Raw genomic sequence first — 24,150 nt, forward strand, 5'->3', positions numbered from 1 at the left:
TCTTTTCATCCTTATGACTCCCAAACTGTAAACACCTACACAGAATTCTGATGTAGTGGTAACTACATTAACATTTCTACAACCAAATCATTGCATGTTACTGCCGTACAAAGTCTACCCTGTATTATTATATACTGTGTATAGTGAAAGAGTGTGTAGTCTTCCAGAACTACATTATGATCTTTGTCTGATCATAGAGTTTTTTTCTTCATAATGAGAAAGTAGTGTTTACTTACTACAATGTTATAGTAAATGGAAAAGTCACCTGTGACAGTACAGTATAAAGAAAGAGAATGCTCTAAAAAGACTTTGCAGATTTTCCTTTTGAATTTTAAGTGGTAATTATGAAACTCAGCTGCCAGTGCCAACCTATGGCCTCAAATATGTAATTCTTAATATGTTAAAATTGTACTTGTAATTATGATTGGATAAATGTTAATTGATTTTCCCCAACTTGCTGTCAGTTTCTAAGGATAAGTCTTCTCTTAGATGCCATAATTAAATGTGTGTGTAGAGCTGATCATAAGTTTCTTAATCTTAATTATTCTGGGAGTATTGTCCTAGAGATATTTATTGTTGTGTTCTTATGAAAACTCCAAATATCAAAAATGCCACAGGATATTTTGACATAGCATAATGATGGTGGTGAGAGGAAATGCATGTGACTGAGAGATTTACTTCTAATTCAGTGTTTCTCAAAACTCTTCCTCGTTATCAACCCTCCCAAGAAGGCTTTTTAGACTTTTTATCTTTTTTTTTTTTTTTGCAGGGGAAGATTCTCCCTAAGCTAACGTCTGTTACCAGTCTTCCTCCTTTTTTCTCCCTTTTCCCCCAAAAGCCCCAGTACATAGTTGTATTTAGTTGTAAGTTCTTCTGGTTCTTCTGTGTGAGCTGCCACCACAGCATGGCTACTGACAGACAAGTGTTGTGGTTGCATGCCCAGGTACCAAACGTGGGTCACCGAAGCGGAACATGCCAAGCTTTAACCACTAGGCCATCAGGGCTAGCTCATTCATAGACTTTTTTTTAATAGCACCCCGATAAATTTTAATATCACAGATATGCTGTGTGTGTATACATATATATATATACATATATATATAGTATCTACATTATACGTGGAAAGAGTAAGGTTTTTTTTATTGGGGGCGATAGCACCCCTGTTGAGAATGCATGCCCTAATATATCTTTTTTTAAAGAGGAATGGACCTAGTGACAGACATTTGCATCAGCAGCCATATCTTCATGCATAATCTATAAAAATCAATTAAAAGCTTAGGTGAATGATTTATTTTAAAGTTGTTGGGTTTTGATAAATGGTATTGAAATTTTACTGACAAATGTCTACTGTCATACTCAAGTAGGCTGCTTGGAGGAACTGACAGAACTATTGGTTGGCTTCAAATGTAACAGATGCCAAAGTTTTAGAGTACATTATTGCTTAGACTACTGAATTACCTTTGCAAAAATTTTCCTTGGATGCTATTTACAGGTGCCGTGTAAAATAGTTTAATAAGGATTTCTGTGAGAATTATGGTAGATTGCCTTGCTGTGATTTTTCATGTAAAGTATTAGTCCTCTAGTATTGCTATAAAGTATTTCTATTCACCAGCCTACTGAGGCCTAAAGGTTTAAAATATAACTATTAAGAAATAAAGTTTTTCAGTAGGCTTTATTTAAGTGGAATCTACAAGATAAGTGCTTTTAACTTCAAAATAATGAATTTATAATTGGCGTCTGTATAAATACGTGAATCGCAGTGGGTTTGTACCTAAACACAATCTTACACATAATTGTATGGAACTTGGTGTGGGTTAGAAAGGCTTGCCAACTCTCCTCCCTTTGCCACATTTCCCCCCTATTTAACTATGGGCAATTAGCAGCTTTATCAGTTCTAATCATTTTAATGCATTTATAATCCTTTTATCCTTATTCTAGGATTATAGTCGCACCTCTCAATGAATTGAAAAGAGGATGAGGATGTATTACAAATATACTTACTTACTGTCTGTTTAGTAACTCTTAATAAAGAACTGTAGTTAAAAGCGTGACTGCTTGTGGGGCCTCCTAGGGTACTCTAGAGGAGACAGGGATCAAAATCGGACAAATCCTTTGCTTTATAGACTTCATGCAGAGGGACCAATGTCTTGTTATGTATGATATGTTATGTTGAGAATGTTGATGGTTGTATTCATGCAGGTTGGCAACAATGCATTAAATGTGTATAATGAATTTGGGGTGCTACCAAATTATCAAATATAATTGAGCTGCTCCATTTCAGGGAATTCCCAGTCAGTGTAACCATTTTAAAATATCTAAGGACAAAAATAGTTTTAACCATTTTCTAAAGCTGAAATCCCTGAAGGCTGTGCTTAAAAGTTGACTTAGAGGTAAACGTATTGGGGAAATAAGTGACCCATTTATAGACTGAAGCAGCCATTACTTCAAAGAGATGTTCTGCATTCTCTGGCATCTTAAGAATAAAGTATTTCCTCTGTAAATACACCTCATTTCCATTCTAGTTAGGAGTAATGGATCCCAGCATGGCACACAGTTGAAGAACAGAGAAAAGTGGGTAGCTGACAATCCAGATAGTTCTTGGTACTCTGAACAACCTCAAGTACAGCCATCCCAGCCAGTAATTACATTGCTGCATTTTTCTGTGTTTAACTGAAATTTGCTTCTTGTCTGTACCCTTGAAATTTAATAAAATTTCATGAGACTCCTTGTTAATGTAAAGAGAAAAGCAATGACTCTTGTATGATAATAACCTTTTAAGTGCTGGAGTTGGTTAAGGCTCAGTCCTTGGCCTGGTCCTTTCCATTTTGCCTCTGTTTTAAGGCCTGTGCCTCCAGAATTTCTTTTTTCTCCAGACCACTTTTGCTTTTCTTTGGTTTACATGTACTTCAATCTCATATCCCAACATGTACGTGTCCAAAAAATGTCAGTGTTTCGCTTCCACCCTCCAGAAAACTTCAGGTCCCTTGCCTTTCAGCCCTCACATGTAATGATCAAGTCCTGTCCATCCCAACTCCAAAATAAGTTCTCTCCACTGCCACCACCCTAATTCAGGCTGCCATCTTCCAACAGCTAAGGTAGTGTTTTTAAATGCAAGTGTAATTGAACAGTTCAAGACCTTTACCTTTGCTTGGAGGGCCCTGCATGATTCTTTAGCTTAATCTGCCTTTCCCTCTCCACTATATGCGCAGTATCCAGTAGTACTTAGGTAGTAAGGATTAAGTATTAGTTGAGTAAGTGAAGAAGTGAGAATAGGCACGTTGATACCATCTCCTGGATTAGTCAGAATACTGAAGTAGAGGATGTGAAAATGAGCTGGGAGAGATGTTTACAAGTAGAATGAAAGCTCTGTTCGGTGAATTACAAATACTTCGATAGAAGCAGCTTTTCTTAGACAAGATTAAATCCAAGATTTCTGTGCTTTTGGTAGGGTTGCTCAAGCTGATGGGACCAAGATGGAATGAGAAGCTGTCAGTCCACAAATAGTAAATGCATGTTGTCAGGCGGTCTGCTGAGCTTTAGGGCTATGGTGGTGAACAGGACTAGACGCCAAAATTCAGGCCTCCAGGAGGAGGAAGGTAATCAGAGGGACCTGAGTGCAAACTCAGGACATGGTAGGTACTGGCAAGTTAGAGAGTCCAGGTTCAAGGGCTATATTGTAAATCTTTAAAAAACCATGAGAGGGGCCGGCCCGGTGGCACAGTGGTTAAGTTCACATGTTCCACTTTGGCGCCCCAGGGTTCACCAGTTGGGATCCTGGGTGTGGACCTAGCACTGCTTATCAAGCCATGCGGTGGCAGGCGTCCCACATAGAAAGTAGAGGAAGATGGGCACGGATGTTAGCTCAGGGCCAGTCTTCCTCAGTTAAAAAAAAAAAAAAAGATTGGCAGCAGATGTTAGCTCGGGATTAATCTTCCTCAAAAAAAAAAAAAAACCACGAGAGACAAATTATACTTAAAATATGGTTTGCAAGCCCCTGACGTTGAACAAAATAAACAGTGCGTGCCTACCTGAAACATAGTCTTGGAGAAAGATGTCTCATCCATCTACTAGCTGTGTGATTGGGCAAATAATTCAACCTCTGAGCCTTGTTTTCTGCATCTGTAAAATAATAATTAGAATATCAAATGATGCCTGCCTCACGGAGTGGTTGAGAAATTTACAATGAAATGATCTACTTAAAGGTACTTAACACAATACCTGTTAGACAATAATCACTCAATGAACAGTGGCTGTTACATTTGCCAAGGATATGTTCATGGGAGAGCAAAGAGCTAGTGACTGCCATAAGCCCTGGACACAGGTTTCTTGTTTGATTTGAACTGGTTGAAGGTAATGGAAGTCCCAACAACCATCATGATGCCTGCTTTAGCAATTGTAGAAAGAGATGTAAGATAACTGAAATCCTCATGGCCCAGTAGTAAGAATGAAAATCGTGTTTTGTGGGAGTGTGGTCAAGTATTTAGAGTCAGTGTCCTCCCACGACGCCATTGCTAATAACAAAAGTTATAAACCCACAAAGACAACGAGAGAAGAGTTAATGGCAGATGAACAATATCCAGCTGTTGGAAGGAAAGCAATAGATGACCAGCTGGCTTGGCTTTAGCTTTCTCTGTTCTGCTAAGCCCCTGTGGTACAGCAGAGAGCTAACAACAAATCCTGATACTGCAGGACCCAGGAAAGTCTCAGGAGTTGGGGGCACTAATTTCTTCTAAGGGTGAGGGTAAGGAGTGCAGCTGAAAACAGATGAGTTTATTGGAGTCTTTAAGAGGAGTAGGCACCTTCCCTATCCTCTCCCCTTAACCTCTACCACCAGGTGACTGCCCTTCCAGGAATTCAGCAGAAAACAAAGTTTACCGTCTGGAGAAGTTTGGGGAAAATGTGAGGGCTATCGACTGGTGGAGACCAGACACAGCTGAGAGTAAGAACACCAAATTAAAATTCAAAGCAAAACAAAAATTAATAAAATGGGCAGATCCCTAGCACTGTATGCCTGTGTGGCAAATGCTAACAGTGATCCCCAATATTTATTCCTTTTTTTCTTAGAGTCCCCAACTTTTAACTGGACACATGACTGCTCAAAAAACATCTCCCAGCCTCCCTTGTAAGCAAGTGTGGGCATAGATTAAGCTCTAGATGGTGGGATGGGCTATTTCTGGTGCCCTTAAAGGAGGACCACGTCTTCTTCCTTCCTGTTCTCCTTCCTGCTAGCTGGAAAATGGGCGTGACGACTGGAGTTCAAACAGGGTTCTTGAACCATGACGATGAAGAACGTTTTGCTGAGAATTGCAGAGCAACAAAATAGAAAGCCTGATTTCCTGACACAAACATTCAGCATTTGATCCCTAGGCAACCTACATCTGGACTTCTTTCAGATGATAAAGAAAGAAAATATCTTGTTTAAGTTGTTTTTATTTTAGGTCTCCTTGCATGCAGCTGATGTAATACCGAATGGTTATTTAGAAACTATAAAGAGAAATAGCAAAAGAAACAGCCAAAATAGACTGAAGGAGAAAATCTGAATCGCTCAATCATCATAGGAAACATCAAGTGGTAGTGTGCTGGCTAGTAAGCTGTTATCTCTCAGCTTCAAACACACCCTTTTGCCCTATGCAATGCTGGGGCTGCAACTCTGCAGACTACAGTTCTTATATGTCAGCTGGTTCCCAGTTAGGCTTTGCTCACAGGAGGTTCTAGAGGAAGACTAGAATGATGGAGGAAGAAGGACTTGCTCCTTCCTGTCTGCTTCCTGTTCCTGTCAGTGTCACCACAGCAACGGTCCTTCACCCTGGCAGTGGCACTTGGTTCCAGTTCGCAGTTTTCCCACACAACTAGAATCAAGCTTGTTACAGTCATTCTCAGAAACAGCAGCACCAACCAGCTGGCATTTCCCTCTCAAAGGTTTGCCCCTAGCTCTGTGAGGTTCATTCTCTGAGTCCAAGGCTGAAGTACCAGCCAAGTAAGGGCCCCTCTCCAAGCTAAATTCCAGCTCTTTGGGCTCTCTCCCAAACCTTTACATTTTAATAATCCTAACATCCTCCCTTTTTACTCCCAGCCGTAGAGCTGGTTGCCACTTCTTGCATTTACTACCTCTGTGATAAAGCAGAATCCCCTCTTTGCCTTTTCAATTCTCTAGTTCCTGCTTTAAAATACTTTTATATTAAATCTCTCTGTTAAAACAATTAGAATTTTCTTATCTCCTTTCTTAGATATTTCTTATCTAACTGGAAAGAATTGGTACCAGGAGTGGTGGTAGAAAACACAGTCTCTGAAAGAGGGTATCTGGGGTTTGGTTTGTACTTGAATACACCGCTGAGCTTTTTGCCAGTGGGAAGTGGAATTCTAGAAATGCATGGGAAAGAATAGCATCAAATAGTTAATCAAATTATTGATAAAGTGCCTAATAAATGAATTAAGTGTTTGGGAGGCCAGTGGCTGCTGCATTTTGGCCACTACTGCAGTAATGATTACTGCAAGGACAGTGGCTTAGAATGGTTGAGTTTGAAGGCATGAGACACCATGAAGGCCAGAGGCAATGAGATGATACAAAATGTTTAAAAAAAAAAAACAACAAACAGAATGCCAACTAAGAATTCTGCATCCAGCAAATCTATCTTCAAAAATGAAGGAAAAATTAAGACATTCCCAGAAAAAAAAAGCTGAGAAAATTTGTCACTAGCAGATCTACTCTACAAGAAACACTAAAGAGAATGCTTCAGGCTGAAGTGAAAGGACACTAGACAGTAACTCAAACCCACATGAAGAAATAAAAAGCACTGGTAAAGGCCACTACATAGGTGAATATAAAAGATAGTGTAAACACATTCTTTTGTTTGTAATTCTTTTTTCTCTTCAGATTTAAAATACAAGTACATAAAGCAATAACAATAAAACTGTGTTAATGCACATAATGTATAATGATGTAATTTGTGTGACAATAATAGCACAAAGAAGGAGGGACAGAGCAGAGCTATGTAGGAGCAAAGTTTTTGCATGCTATTGAGATTAGGTTGGTGTTATTCCAAACTAGATTATAAATTAAGATGCTAATGATAATGCCAAGGCAGCCACTAAGAAAATAATTTCAAAATTATAGAATTAAAATGATACCACAGACAATCTCTAACATGAAAGAAGGCAGTAGTGAAGCAAAAAAAAGACAAAAGGTGTATAGAAAACAAGTAGCAAAATGGCAGACATAAATCCCACCTTGTCAGTAATTACATTAAGTGTAAATGCTTTAAACACTCCAAACAAAAGGCAGAGATTGGCAGAAAAGATTTTTTAAAACAATTTACAAGAAATATGCTTTAGATTCAAAGACACCAATAGATTGAAAGTGAAAAGATGGAAAAAGATATACTATACAAATAGTAACCAAAACATAGGGGACTATACCCACAGCAGAAAAGTAGCTTTAAGACAAATATTGTTAGTGGAGTCAAAGAAAGACAATTTTTAAACATAGGATTGGGGATAGGGAAAGATATGGAGATTATTCCTGAAAGAGGGAACAGCATGTGCAAATGGCTGGGGGGAAAAACTTATTTAATTTTTTTAGACCTAGTGTATTTTTTAAGTGTACAATTCATTGGTTTTAGTTTATTCACAAAATTGTGCAACCATCACCAGTACCTAACTCCAAAACATTTCATCCTCCCCAAAAGAAACCCCATACCCATTAGTAGTCACTCCCCAACTCCTCTTCCCATCAGCCTCTCCTAACCACTAAGCTACTTTCTATCTCTATGGATTTTCCTATTCTGGACATTTCATATAAATAGAATCATACAGGGGGCCAGCCCCCTGGCCGAGTGTTTAAGTTCTCGTGCTCTGCTTTGGTGGCCCAGGGTTTCACCGGTTTGGATCCTGGGTGTGGACATGGCACCACTCATCAGACCACACTGAGGTGGTGTCCCACATGCCACAACTAGAAGGACCCACAGCTAAAATATACAACTGTGTACTGGGGGAATTTGGGGAGAAAAAGCAAAAAAAAAAAAAAAAGATAGGCAACAGTTGTTAGCTCAGGTGCCAATCTTTAAAAATAAATAAATAGAATCATACAGTATGTGGCCTTTTGTGTCTGGTTTCCTTTACTTAGCATAAAATTTTCAAGGTTCATCCATGTTGTACCATGCATCAGTACTTCATTCCTTTATATAAAAGGCCAAATATTCCATTGTATGGCTACAACACATTTTATTTATCCATTCTTCTGTTGATGGACATTTGGGATGATGCCACTGTTTGGCTATTATGAATAATAATGCTATGAACATCTGTGTCCAATGTTTTGTGTGAACATACGTTTTCACTTCTATTAAGAATGCACCTAGAATGAAATTGCTGGGTCATATGGTAACTCTACATTTAACTTTTTGAGGAAGGACCTGTTTTCCAGAGTGGCTGCACCATTTTTACATACCCACTAGCATATTTCTCCACATCCTCATCAACACTTATTATTGTCTGCCTATTTGATTATAGCCATCCTAGTGGATCTGAAGTGTTATCTCATTTCAGTTTTTATTTGTATTTCCCTAATCAGTGGTGATGTTGCTTATCTTTTCATGTGCTTATTGGACATTTGTATATCTTCCTTGGAGATATGTCTGTTCAAATCTTCTGCCCATTCTTAAATTGAGTTGTTTGTCTTTTTATCATTGAGTTATAAGGTTTCTTTACATATTCTGGGCACAAGGACATGATTCCCTTGTCAGATATATGGCTTATAAATATTTTATTTTAGTCTGTGGGTTTTCTTTTCTTTTCTTTCTTTCTTTCTTTTTTTTTTTTTTGTTGAGGAGGATTTGCCCTGAGCTAACATCTGTTACCAATCTTCCTCTTTTTGCTTGCAGAAGATTTGCCATGAGCTAACATCCATGCCAATCTTCCTCTGTTTTGTATGTGGGTAGCCACTGCAGCATGGGCACCAACAAGTGGTGAAGGTCTGTGCCTGGGAAGCAAACCTGGGCCACCAAAGTGGATCACGCCAAACTTAACCACTAGGCTAGGGGGCTGGCTCCTCTTTTCATTTCTTTGATGCTGTCCTTTGAAGCAAAAAAGTTTTAAATTTGTATGAAGTCCCATTTATCTATTTTTTTCTTTTATCCCTTGTGCTTTTGTTGTCATACCAAGGAACCATTGCCTAATCTAAGTTCTTGAAGATTTACTCCTATGTTTACTTGTAGGAGTATTATAGTTTTAGCTCTGAAATTTAGGTATATGATCCATTTTGAGTTAGTTTTTATATACGGTGTGAAGTAAAGATTCAACTTGTGCATGTGGATATCCAGTTGTCTTAGCAACATTTCTTGCTAAGACATTTCTTTCCCCTTTGAATTGTCTTGGCACCCTTGTCAAAACTCAATTGCCCAATTTCTGGATGCTCATTTCTGCTCTATTGATCTATATGTCTATCCTCATGACAGTCCCACACAGTCTGGATTATCACTGTAGCTTTGTAGTAAGTTTTGAAATTGAGAAGTGTGAATCCTCCGACTTTGTTCTAAGATCATCTTGGCTATTTTGGGTTCTTTATATTTCTATATGAATTTTAGGATTAGCATATCCATTTCTGCAAAAAAGGAGGCGGAGATTTTGATAAGAATTTTTATATCTTAGACCAATTTGCAAGAATTGCCATGCTAACAATATTCAGTCTTCCAACCCATGAACATGAGATGTCTTTCCACTTATTCAGGTCTTTTAAAATTTCTTTCAGTGATGTTTAGTAGTTTGCAGTATACAAGTCTTGCCTCCTTTTGGTTAACTTTATTCCTAAATATTTTATTTTTCTTGAGGCTATCGTAAATGAAATTGTTTTAATTCAGTTTCAAATTGTTCATTGCTAGTGTATAGAAATAGAATTGATTTTTGCTTTTTGGTCTTGTATCCTACAACCTTCCTGAACTCATTTATTAGTTCTAAGACCTTTTTTTGTTAGTGGATTCCTTAAGATATTTCTTGACACTTACTAAATTCACATCATTTGCAAATAGAGAATTTTACTTCTTTCCAAGGAAGTCTTGCCTATTTGCCTTGGATAGAATTTCCAGGGGCCGGCCTGGTGGCGCAGTGGTTAAGTGCACACGTTCTGCTTCAGTGGCCCGGGGTTCACTGGTTCGGATCCTGGGTGCAGAGATGGCACCGCTTGGCAAGCCAGGCTGTGGCAGGCGTCCCACATATAAAGTAGAGGAAGATGGCCACAGATGTTAGCTCAGGGCCAGCCTTCTTCAGCAAAAAGAGGAAGATTGGCAGCAGAGGTTAGCTCAGGGCCAACCTTCCTTGGAAAAAAAAAAGAATCTGCAGTGCATTACTGAATGAAAGTGCCAACATCAGACATCCTTTTCTTTTTCCTGACCTTAAGGGGGAAGTTTTCAGTCTTTTTATCATTCAGGATGATGTTAGCTGTGGGTTTTTCCGTAGATGCCCTTTATCATATTGAGAATTTTTCCTTTGTTTTTGGTTTAGCTTTATTGAGATATAATTGACAAATAAAATTGTACATGTTCAGGGTGTACAAAGTGATAATTTAATATATGTATACATTGTGAAATAATTACCATAATCAAGTTAATTAACACATCCATCACCTCACATAATTACCATTTGTGTGTGTGTGTGTTTGTGTGTGGTAAGAATACTTAAGATTTACTCTCTAAAAAATTTCAAGTATTCAATATGTGATATTAAGTATAGTCACCATGCTGTATATTAGATCCCCAGAACTTATCCATCTTATGACTGAAAGTTTGTATCCCGTAACCAACATCTCCCATTTCCCCCATCCCCTGGCAACTACCATTCTACTCTCTTGTTCTATGAATTCAACTCTTACATTCCACATATAAGTGAGATCTACAGTATTTGTCTTTCTGTGTCTGGCTTATCTCACTTAACATAACATCCTCCAACTTCATCCATGTTGCCGCAAATGGCAGCATTACTTTCTTTTATCTGGTTGAATAATATTATAGGAATTTCCCTTCTATTCCAAATTATTGTTTCTATCATGAAAGCATGTTGAATTTTGTCAAATGACTTTTCTGAAACTATTGAGATTATCATTTGGTTTTTGTCCTTTAATTTATTAATTTGGTGCATTACGTTGATTGATTTTCATATGTTGAACCATATTCCTTGCATTCCTGGAATAAACCCCACTTAGTCATGGTGTACAATCCTTCTATGTTGCTCTCTTTGGTTTTCTAGTATTTTGTTGAGAGTTTTTTCATCTGTATTCAAAAAGGATATTGGTGTTTAGTTTTCTTTTCTTGTAACATCTTTGTCTGGTTTGGGTATGAGGTTAATATTGGCCTCACAAAATGAGCTGGGATGTGTTCCCCTTCTGTGTTTGCAAAGAGTTTGTGAAGGATTGATGGTAATTCTCCTTTAAACATTCAGTAGCATTCACCAGTGAAGCTATCTATAACTGGGCTTTTCTTCGTGCAAAGTTTTTTGATTACTAATTCAATCTCTTGTTATAAGTCTATCCAGATTCTGTATTGCTTCTTGAATCAGTTGTTGACTCAATTTGGCAAATTTGAAAGGCAATTTGGCATTATGAGTCAAAATTTTAAATGAGCATATCTTTTATTTTTTTTTACTGAGGAAGATTCACCCTGGGCTAACATCCATTCCCAACCTTCCTCTTTTTTTTGCTTGAGGAAGATTAGCCCTGAGCTAACATCTGTGCCAGTCTTCCTCTATTTTATAAGTGGGTCACTGCCTCAGCATGGCTGACAAGTGGTGTAGGTCTGCACCTGGGATCTGAACCTGTGAACCTGGGGCGTTGAAGTGGAGTGCACCGAACTTAATCACTACACCACGGGGCCTGCCCCTAAATGAGCATATCTTTTGATTTAGTAATCCAATCCCAGGAATTTATTTCCATTATATATTGCTATATAACAAATCCGTCCAAAATTTAGTGGCATAAAACAACCACCATTTTATTCTGCTCACAGATTCTGTGGTTCAGTAATTCGGGTAGAACAGAGTGAAGATGGATTGCCTCTGTTGCATAATGTCTGGGGCCTAATCTGGGAAATTCAAACAGTTGGAGAGGTAAGTAACTCAAATGACAGTAGCCTGGAAACATCTGGGGGCTGGTCTGGGATGACTTAGAGACCAGGGCTATTGACTGGAGCACTTCCATGTGACCCCTCTCTGTGAATTGAGCTTCGCAAAACATGGTAGCTGGATTCCAAAGGTAGTCCCCCAAGAGAGCAGCCGAGAGCAGGCGTTCAAAGAAAACAAGATGGAAGCTGCATGAGCTTTTATAACCTAACGTGCTTTCCGCTGTCGTCTCTTACTTGAAGCAGTTATCAATTCCAAAGAGTATGCGAGGTGGGAGATGTAGATATTTTTGGAAAAAATATGCCACACCTATCTTACAGAAATACTTGCATTTCTTAAGTGAAAATAGCAAGAGGCAGGATGTTATCTATAAAGTTTAAAAATGCGTACGTATGTACAGATGCAAATGCATAGAGAGAGAACTAGAAGGGAACGGGACGTCTATCTCTGGGAGGGGAATGGCGAAGATGGATGAAACAGGACTTTCATATATTTTGCTCTACCTTATTTTGTATTGTTGGAATCTTTTACAATGAGAACTATTAATTACTTCAGTAATATAATGTAAATGTTGAAAATATTTTTTAATAAATGATATAATCTACAGATGCCTTCAATTTACGGGACAAAAGACTAATTTAAGACAACATGTATATGACACAACATAATGCCACTGAGTAAGCCTCAGGGATTAGAAACACAGGGATTTTCAGAGAGACGTGAGACTTTTGAGGGGAGATTTTTTTAGAACCTACAATTCAAAGTTCTTTGTGAAGGCAGAACAACGGGAATTATTCCATACTTGGCACTTACCAAATTTATAAATCTAGCCGTAGAGTAAATTTCACAAGATGCAGGAAAACTAAGAATTTATGGAGGGCAATATAGATTTACAAATGTTTTGGTTGCTAATCCACAGGCAAAATGAAACTCCCAAGTTTTGCCACTTAGGATAAGGCTCAAAGGTTTTTGTTTGTTGGTTATCTAAACAAAGTCTGAGGGACCCTTCCCACACTCATTTTTCTCTCCTTCAATATTGTGTAGTTGGGATTTCTGCTTCTGGCAATGGCAGGATAACTTATTCCAAACAAAATCTCTTTCTAAAAATAATGAGAAACCCTGAGCAAAATGTAAAATACGTCAGTTTGAAAACATTGGGACGTTACCAAGGCAGTGATGACTTGAGGAGCTAACTTCCTTGAAAAAAGAAAAGCGAAGTCCAAAGAGGTAACCCCTCCGAGTATTAGGGAATTCACCAACGGTGGCTGAGAGGTTGAGCAGGATTTTAGGTAGTTGCATGGGACTAGGGAGGAAAATAGATGTTGAAGGCCTGTCAAAGAGGACCCTAGATTTTTCACTTGGGACCTTGTAGCATACGCCACTGGTGCCCTTGCCCATCCCCCTTGGGTCTTCCCATTATAGTGAATGGAGGTTAACTTCCAGCCCCCCGTATCTCATTTGCATTTCTTTGTCTGAGGGCTTCTTTTGGCTGTCAGAGCCCACTCTGACTGTGTTTGGCAGACTGAAGTGCCAAGAGCTTCTTCTCCCCACCCCAGCAGTCCTCAACATTGCCCCTTGGGTAGAATATTCTGAGGTCCATGTTCTACACTGGTTCCCAGAGTTCCATGAAGGGATTAACCTCCAGGTACCCACAATAAGCACTTGCTTGATAATGCATCCTATTCTGGCTACCTTCCCTTCTTTGTCTCACCTCTTCACTCTCTTACTGGAGGTTTCTGGAATCACCTCCCAAATAAACTACTTGCATTTGAATTTATGTTTCAGAGTTTCTGCTTCGGGGAAAATCCCAAACTAAAGCAGTTGGGCAAAGAAATGGTCCTCCAAGATGGGGTCCTCAAGATGGGATGCCTGATTGGGTCACTCACTGACCAGATGGTAACAAGGATCATATATGGGATGCTGATAATCCCTAAATACCATAGCACCTCCATTAGCTCTCACCTGTGGTGAACTGGGATAGCATGCGAGTGGAAGGACGATGTGCTTATACACCATCACTGACATTTCAGAGATGGCAACAACGGTAATTATAAGGACTGAGGTTTGTTCTGTTGTTGTTAAGTGCCATAGATGAACCGAAGGAAGAAAATTACAGGTTTGGGTCAGCTTCTATCAATTCATTGCCAGAAGTAGAAAAACCAGAAAGGTACCCATGGCAGCATTTAAAGAGAACTTCATCTCTTGCAGCCAGTGACTGTGCTAGAAATCAGGACCAGTACTCAATTGTGAGAGTAACATCATTCTAAAGACAGCTACATTTACAGCCCTTCAATGCTAAAATCTGGACCCTTGTAGGAGAGTGGGACTGTGACCTAAGATGGGGTGTGCTTGAGAACCCTGAACCCCTAGATTCCCTGAACCTTCTGACATAGCAGCAGTGGCCCACTCCCCCTTGCTCGGATAGTGCCTCCGATTTTCCTGATGACCATTAAAAGGCCTCACTTAAAGCAGATGCCTCACAACATGATTCACTTCCTCCTGAAGATCTGTCCTTGCCTTTGCTTCTAGACCAAAACCAGGATTTTTAGCATGGCCTATTTGGAGAAGTACTATTTCTGCTTTGGGAAGAAAGGTATTTACCAAAAGCCCTGCAGGACCTGGCTAATACATACAGGAGGAGCTGGGAAAGAATGGCTGGAAGTGAACTTGAAGGTGTTGGACCAGGGGTTGGGGAGGGGCGGAACACAAGACGGATAAGGGAGAGTTTTTGATACGGGGGAATTTTCTCTTGGCTCAGGACTTAACTCCAAGGGCATCTGTAGCTTGTCCTAATATGCTGCTAGGATGATACCTTGAAACTTTGAAAAACTGATGGCCTACCGTAAAATGAGGGGGAGATGCTGGAACTGCCTTGGCAGAATATTGAGAAAAGGGCCAAAAGTCTCAGAGTGATAACAGGCATGCTAAAATGAATTTATGTTAGATGAGAGAACCCATCTGCTGGCCATGCTCCACAGGAGGGCCACAGGACACTCTTCACTAAATTAATAAGGAACATGAGACCCAGCATCTCTGAGAAGCTTAAGAGATGGCTCTCCCCTGTGGCCAGGATTATCAGTAGGAGATGCTAGTATGGCACTGGTTTTTTTAGCGTCAATTGGAACGAACGGGTTCTAGAATAGCAGAGGGCAGGATGCAATATGTCACCATCAAAGGCAAAGCGCATGTAATTACTGTAACAGGCAGCAAATTCACTTTGGCAGCTAGGGGAGCCCTGACCTGTGGGGATCTGTGACAACTATCTCACCCTCCTGAGAGCTGAGACAACAGTGAGGGTGTTGCTTGATGTATATCATAACCAAAAACGTTCAAGACAAATGAGCAGAAGGCTGATGTCAGCCACCATAATGGAAAATCACAACCCCTCCTCAGCCGCCAGATCTGAGCTGGCTCTCACACCAAGAGCCCACAGATTGAAGGGAAGGCTGGGGTCCCTTGAGGAAGAACCCTGCAACATCTCAGCAAGTGTAAACTGTGCCAATTTCTCTATTCTTCCCTCAAAGGCCTTTACCAAAGTAAATGTAAACTGGGGAAACTGGAATCCCTAGCACTTTCGAGGGCCTTTTGAGTCAGGGTCTGCTATAGAGTGAAAGCTTGGATCCCCCCAAATTCATGTTTAATCCCAATGTGATGGCATTTAGAGACGGGGCCTTTGGGAGGTAATTAGGTCATGAGGGTGGAGCCTGCATGATGGGATTAGTGCCCTTGTAAGAAGCTCTCTCTCTCTCTCTGCCATGTGAGGATACAGCAAGAAGGTATCCGCCAAGCAGGCAAAGGGCTCTCACCAGGAAGCGAACTGATCGGCACCTTGATTTTGGACTTCCCAACCTTCAGAACTTCGAGGAATAAATTTCTGTTGTTTAAGCCACCCAGTCAATGGTATATTTGTTACAACAGCCCAAACTGGCGAAGACAGGGTCTGGGCTGATACTGGTCCTAGGGAAACCAAAATACCATCATGGCTTTCCTGTTAGAGTGAGTGAAGGCAGGCGGAGGCCAGGTAGGTGATAAATGGAGTCCCGGCCCAGGTCTATCTCACAGTGAGTCCAATGGGTCCCAAGATCGTGCTCTGCAGTCACTTCCCCATTCTTTGAAATAAGGATGGACACATTTAACAGGTCACAGAATCTTCACATTGATCCCTCAGCTGTAGTATGAGATACTGAAGTAGAAAAGGCCGAGTGGAAGCCTCTGAAACTGCTTCCCCACCCCAGCCAAGAGAGTGACTCAGAAGCAAGACTGCATCTCAGGTAGAATACCCAAGATCAACGATACCCTCAAAGTCTTTAAAAATGTGGGGATGGTTTTATCTCCCGTTTGGCATCTGCAAAAGGATCATGGTGGATAACAGTGGGTTACTCTAAATTTAACCAAGTGGTAGCCTCAATTTTAGCTGCTATATCAGGTTTAGTATCTTTATTAGAACAGATCAACACAGCCTCTGGCATAGTATGCAGCTATTGATCTGGCAAGCTCAGTCTTTCTAATCCCATAAAGATAGAGGATCAGAAGCAAGTCACATTCACTTGAACGGCCAACAATACCTGTCCATGGTCTTGTCCTAGGGCAATATTAGTGCTCCTGCTCTCTGCCACAGTATCTGCACATGCCAGGGGACAACACACCAGCCCGCTTTATCAATGACATCATTTAAACCAAACCTGGGGTGGTAGCAAGGACTCTGGATGCTCTGGAAAGACACACAGGTCAGAGGGTGGAAAATAAATCCTACAAAGATTCAGGGTCTGCCCCATCAGTGAAGTTTTCGGGAAAATAGTAGTCTAGGGCATGCCAGCACATTGTCTGCAAAGTAAAGGACACACTGCCCTCTCTACCACTAAAAGCGAGGAGCAGTGCCCGGTAGACCCCTTCATGTTTTTGGAGATAGCATGTATCCCACTGAGGAATACTGCTGTAAATTGTTTATCAGGTGACTGAGAAGGCTGTCAGTTATAAGTGGGGCCCAGAGCAAGACAGGGCTTTGCAGGAAGTCAGGCTGTGGTATGAGCAGTATGAGCAGCCCTGTCTCCTGGGCCAGGGCATATGGCATGGTACTGGAAGTTTCCACGTAGAGAAGGCTGTTGTGGCAAAGCCTCCACAGGAGTGTCGCAGCACAGATCTCTCAGGCTCTGCAGCAAGGCTCTGCCGTCTGTAGCAGAGAACTGTTCACCACCTGAAAAGTAGCTTCTGGCATGCAACTGAGCTCCAACAGAGAGTGAGTGTCTGACCATGGAACACCAGAGCTGCCCACCCTGGGCTGGGTATTCTCAGACACACACACAGCCATGAGGTCAGGTGGGCAACAGCCATCTGTTAAGTCTGGAACTGTGAAGGGTCTAAGATATTATCCTTCCTGGATAATCTAGTGAGCCTCCCACCCTGTCACAGTTTTATACACACACACACCCCACCTCTGAATTAGAGAGGAGAACATTTACTCAGAGAGCATCCCGGCAGTGCCAATTCCCCATACAGCGATGCAGTAAGGGCCAGATGTATATCCACATGCCAGGACTGCACCCACAGGAGAGGAACCCTGAAACTATGGAAGGTCCTTAGGTTTTTATTACTCTTACAATATAAGCAAATGGCTCCAGGGCAGATGAGCCTTAACAACTTTTGGAGTAATTCACTATCTCTAATTTCCAAGATATGTTTGTCACTCAATCATTCTTTAACCTAGAATGACAGTTGTTTTTGCTCAGGAAGCTCTGACTGTACAGAAACATGAAAGTACCCATGCAGCACTGTCTTCCAACACAGTCTATTGAGGGGATCCATTTCAAGCAGGTCCAGAGGGCACAAGTAGCTCACTTCGTGGACTTATGTTGCACCAGCTCGTCTCCTTCATCGCAAAACTTTGGCTTTGGTGCCGTGGAGGGAGGGGGGCAAGTGGGTGTCCCAGACCTTTTGTGGATGGGTCAGCTCAGTGGGTTGGTGTAGCTGAAAATGGACTGCTTTTGCATTATAGTCCCACTCAGGGGTGGCTCTGATAGTGGTGAGAGAAAAATCTCCTAGTGGGCAGAGCTTTGAGCAGTATGCCTGGTCATTAACACGTTTTAGGGAAAAGTGGCCTGATGTAAGAATATATATGGACTCCTGAGCATCAGGGGCAAATAAATTAGTGTTGTAAGTCACGGGCCTGAAAAGAATAAAATTGAAAGATGGCAGACAAAAAGGTCTGGAGAAAAAGCATGTGGAGAGACCTATGGGAGTGGGCTGGAAGGGAGAACAGGCATGGAACAACCAGGTGGTTAGGATGATCCATCTATTAAAGGTCAGCCACCCCATCTCCTGCACAATGGGCCCTGGAAACTATGATGAGAGGGATGGAGACTATAAATGAGCCCAAGATTATGGGCTTCCCCTCATTAAGACTGATACATCTTCTCCATTGCTATATGTCTGACCTGTCAGCAGCAGAAATTGATGGTACTGTGACGGTACAGCCTCTCAATATGGTACTTTGCCTTGAGAATACCAGCCAGCCATTTGGTGGCAAATTAATTATATCAGACTGCTCCCACTCCGGAGGGGACAGCAATTCCTCCTAAGTGGAATTTGACACATATTCCAAATATGGGTTTGCCTTCCTTGTCCTATCCAAGGATTTACAGAATGTCTGCTTTATCATAATGGGATCTTGCTTCAAAATCGCACTGGAAACACTTTGACAGAGGAGGTGCTACAGTGGGCGCATGGCCGCGGGATTCAGCAGTCTTCCTACACCACCTCACTCACAAGCTGCTGATCAGACAGAATACTGGACGAGCCTCTTGAAAGTGTGGCCAGGACACCAACTTAGGGGTAACAATCTAGGAGACTGGAGCACTGTCCTTCAACACGTGGGTAATACTTTGAAACAATGACCACCACTGTGTCCCCACTGGATAGAATGCACGGCTCTAGAAAACAGTAAGGGGAGGGACAGTGGCTTCTCTCACTCCAGCAACCCGCTTGGGAACACTCCTCAACTAGAGGTTCTGTTCAAGGATAGGAGGAAACTTCCACAAAGGGACACCAAGTGCTGTCTAGTTATTTGGAGCTTTTTATGCTGGTTGACCATCAGCCAAATAAAGGTGTTAGTACACTGGCAGGGAAATTGGCCTGATTATTAAGAAAGATAAGGTCGCTGCTACAGGGGCAGAGCAGAACATGTCTGGAACTTAAAGGACTTGCTCTTGGTACATCTCTGAGTTGGTAATGACAGGAGGGCAACTGCAGCAGCCATGGCCTTACAAGGGCAAGGTAGGCAGGGACTCAGTGCCTCAGAAGGGATGAAGGTCTGGGCAGCCCATTGTAGACCAGCAGAGTGCAAACCTAGAAGGTATGGTAGAGGAGAGAGGCAATAAATATCAGTATTGGTCTCAGCACCAATGCTGTAGCAGTGTGGACTTTATAGCCTCTTCTAATCAACCTTCCAAGTTCCTTTTTTTAAAAAAAAAAAAATATGACCAACCAACACCTGGAGGAAGCAGTGACAGGACAGAGTAAACTTAATGTATGGCCTGAATAAATGTACGGTCTGATCTGTAGATATTGTTGCTGTCCTCCCTTACCCCCTCAGGCCTTACCAGGACAGTACAGACAGGTCCCACCTCTCCTACCAACACTTGCTTCTTTTTGCCTAAGGGCTTTGCCTGAGCCAGAGGCCACTCTGCCTGAATGCAGAGTCCAGAAGTGCCAAGAATTAACACCCTGTGGTGTTTATTCAGAGCAGCCTAAATCAGCGACTGACAGGAGTTGGTGTATAAATCTCTCTGTCTCTGCCCCTCAGGTGGGATAACTTCAAGACATGTAACTTTAAGTCCACTGGTTCCTGGACTTCCTCGGTGGTGGCACACTCCAGCCGCCCACAGTGGGATCTGGCTTGATAGTGTATCCTCTATTAGCTGCTCTTCCTTCCGTGTCTCACTCAATTGATATTTCATGGGACCATCTCTCAAATAAACTACTTGCAGTCAAATTTTTGTCTTAGGGTCCGCCCTTAGGGGAACCCAAACTAACAGAGACGACCTGAGTGCATAACTTAGGAGTAAGAGCAGACTGGAAATAGACTAGCCCTGGAAGAGACTGAAGCCCAGTTTCAATTCAGCTCAGTCCCTGAGTGGATGAGGATAATTTGCCTTTCCTCTATTTACATTTGGAAATCCTCCCTGGAGAAAGATATCATCCTGGGCTGCAAATTATCTTTACAATTTCATACAGGATGCCTGGCATTTAAATAAAAATAGCTAGGCAAACAAAAAGACAAAAACGACTGAAAATCAAGAGGCAAAATAGACAAGAGGAACAGACTCACAGGCAATCCAGATTTTACTATTATCAGACATGGATTTTCAAATAACTATAACTAATATGTTCAAGATACTAACAATGAAGGACTTCAGCAGAAAACTAGAAGCTATAAACTAGAATCATTATAAAAACCACAGAGCCGAGGGGTCGGCCCAGTGGTGTGGCAGTTAAGTGCGCACGTTCCACTTCAGTGGCCTGGGGTTCACCAGTTCAGATCCCAGTTGAGGACGTGACACCACTTGGCAAGCCATGCTGTGGTAGGCATCCCACATATAAAGTAGAGGAAGCTGGGCACGGATGTTAGCTCAGGGCCAGTCTTCCTCAGCAAAACGAGGAGGATTGGCGGCAGATGTTAGCTCAGGGCTAATCTTCCTCAAAAAGAAAACACACACACACGCACACACACACACACACACACCCCCACCCATAGAGCCAAAATATATCTGAATTTAAGACTTCAACAGATGAATTTAACAGCAGAGTGGACAAACAAAACAGGATTGGCGAACGGGAAAACGGACAATAAGAAAATCCACAAACTGGAAACCTGGAGAAGATGGGAAATATAAAAAGAACATGAGAGACACTTCCAGAAAGACAGAAATGAAGGACTTTTCCCTACTCCTCCCACTAAATACAGTTAAAATCCCTGAGCATTATATATCAAATAAAAATAAAAGGAGGGTCTGAGAGAAGCAGAGTACACAGAACAGCTGGGGACCCGGCTGGATCTGAGGAATGACATGGTGGTGAGTTCTCCCTGGGTTCTCTTTTTGCTCATCTATCCCAGACTTGATGCTGGAGAAGCTGGCAACCTGGAAATACCAAGTACAGAAGAAAAAGCCTCAATAAAAGTCTGCTCTCTCTAGCCAAAGGTCCAGGAATAGCGCAGCCTATCAAGACAGAATACTTTTAGACAATGATTGCTCTACTCAGTCAAATACCACAAGGAAAACCACGGCCCAGCGTCCACCCCTGCCAGTAAACACTGAGAGAGGATTCCAGATTTCCACCTTCGTCAGGTTCTAAGAAGACTCCTCAACCCCTGACTCGGTGGTGTCAGAGAAGGCTGAGTAGGGAGCTGGGGCTTATCCCTGCTGAGTTATAACTCTCCTCCCTATTCACTGTGGTGTCCACTTGGAGAGCCTGGACTTCCATCCCCATCAGTGCTAACAAGCTAGCCCTCTCTCTCCCTGCTGGTGTGGCATTTGAGGAGGCCAGGTGGAGAGTCAGAAGTTTCACCACTGTCCAGGGATAACATGGAGTGACACCACTCCACCCAGTGTCAGTGGAGGCCCTATGAGGTAATAGGGATGCAATCCCACCCCTCCCAGCCGGGGTGATGGCAGAGGCCTAGCGGGGAGCCAGAACTCCCAACTCTGCCCAGCAGTGATGAGGAAGCACTCCCTGACCCTGGGTGTTAACAGAAGCTGAGTGGAGATCCTGGACTTTCACCCCCACCTGGCAGTCACAAGGTGTGCCCCCTCTTTTCCCATGAGGGTGGTGTCAGAGGAGGCCTGGTAAAACAGAATATTTAAATAAGACCCAGAGTCTCGTAACATAAAATGCCAAAAATGTCCAACTTTCTTTTTTCTTTTTTTCGGTGAGGAAGATTGTCCCTGAGCTAACATTTGTGCCAATCTTCCTCTATTTTGTATATGGGATGCCACCACAACATGGCTTGATGAGCAGTGTGTAGGTCCACACTCAAGATCTGAGCCACCGAAGCACAGTGCACAAACTTAACCACTATGCCACCAGGGCAGCCCCTAAAAATGTCCAAGTTTCAATTTAAAAAATCACTTGTCATACCAAGAACCAGGATAACCTCCACCTGAGTAAGGAAAGGTAAACAACAGATGCCAAGATAACACAGATCTTGGAATTACCCAACAATGATTTTAAAGCAGTCATCATAAAAACACTGCAATGAGCAATTACAAACACTCGAAACAAATGGAAAACTAGAAAGTCTCAGCAAATAAACAGGAGACATAAGGAGGAAGCAGATGGAAATTTTATAACTGAAAAACATAACTGGAGGTAAAAAGTCCTCAATGGAGGGGCTAGACAGCAGAAAGGAAGGAACTGAGGAAAGAATTAATACTCTTGAATAACAGAAATTATCTGAGTAATAGAGAAAATAAGTGGGAAAAAAAAAAAAGACCAGAGGTCAGGCACCTGTGGAATTACAACAAAAGACCTAGTATCCATGTCATTGGAGTCCCAGAAAGTAAAGAGAAAGAGAACAGGGCTGAAAAAGTATTCAAAGAAATATGGCTGAAAACTTCCTAAATTTGGTAAAAGATAAAACGTAAAGATTCAAAAATCTGAATGCACCTCCAAAAAGGCTAACACCCAAAGAAACACAAGAAGACACATCACAGCCAAACTTGTGAATCCAGCCGCCATTGCCTTATTTTTGTAAATCAAGTCATTGGAATATAGTGACACCCATTCATTTATGTATTACCTACAGCTGCTTTCTCACTACAACAGCAAAGTTGAGTACAGCCTGCAGTGACCAGGGTATTCACTATCCATCCCTTTACAGAAAAATTTGCTAACCTCTGATCCAGTCTGACCTCTTCAGGTTCAAAAACCTGATTTAGTCTGCACAATATGGCTGCATCAATAAGAATGCCAATCAATGTATAATGAATACATATGCCTTCTAGCTAATAGGGTCCAGTTCCAAGGAAAGCTTTTTAAAAATTTTTTCATGGAGAACAAAAAAATATACAAGAAAAAAAATACAGTGAACACTCGTTGATCCATCATCCAGTTTCAACTATGATTATCTCATGGGCAATCTTATTTTGCCCCCATCTGCATCCACCAACCCACCTGGATTTCTGTGACACAAAATCAAGAAACTATAACTCTTCTGGGAATCCTTTTCTGACTATTGAAAGGGAGGCAATTTTCTCTCCTCTACTGGGAGAATATAAGCCAGGGGCTGCACGTAACCATTCTTGTAGCCATGTGGAACCTTCTAGTGACTTCCTATCTCATGCAGAACAAAATCTAGTCTTTACAATCATCTGCAAAGCCCTATGTGATCTGATGCCCTGGATCTGTCTCTAATCTAATCTCCTAACACTCCTTCCAACACCCGTTCAGCTTCAACACACTGGTCTCCTTGCTGTTCACTAAACATACTAAGGATGCTTCTGCCTCAGGGACAGTTACTGCTTCCTCCGCCTGCACAATCTTCCCTGGGTTATTTACATGGATCTCTTCCTAACCTCCTAAGAACTGCTCTCCCCAAAAATCATCATCCATTCATTCAACAAATATTTATTGAGCACCTTCTATCTACCTGACATTGTTATAGGTTCTTGGAATATGCAGAGAACAAATTAAAATCTGACGTCATGGAGCTTACCTTTCAGAGGTGTAAAAATAAACTCCTATAGAGAAAAATAAAGCAGAAAAAGGGACATGTGGATGGTGTTGATAAGGGTTGTGGCAATTTTAAGTCATGTGGTCAGGGAAGGCCTCCCTGAGATAAACACCTGAAGGGGGACAAAGAGACGTGCCTATCTAGAAGGACTGTACTCAGTATGCTTGAGGAATAGGTGGCCAGTGAGGCCAGAACACTGCATTAGAGGAGAAAGTAGCTGGCAGTGTAGTCAGAAAGATGGAATGCCACAGCAGATACATTACAAAGGTGATTATAAGGACTTTGATAATACTGATAGAGGATTTTGAGATGAGTGACTTGAT

This window comes from Equus quagga, chromosome 4 (genome assembly GCF_021613505.1).
Source record: "Equus quagga isolate Etosha38 chromosome 4, UCLA_HA_Equagga_1.0, whole genome shotgun sequence".
In the NCBI taxonomy this organism is placed as follows: domain Eukaryota; kingdom Metazoa; phylum Chordata; class Mammalia; order Perissodactyla; family Equidae; genus Equus; species Equus quagga.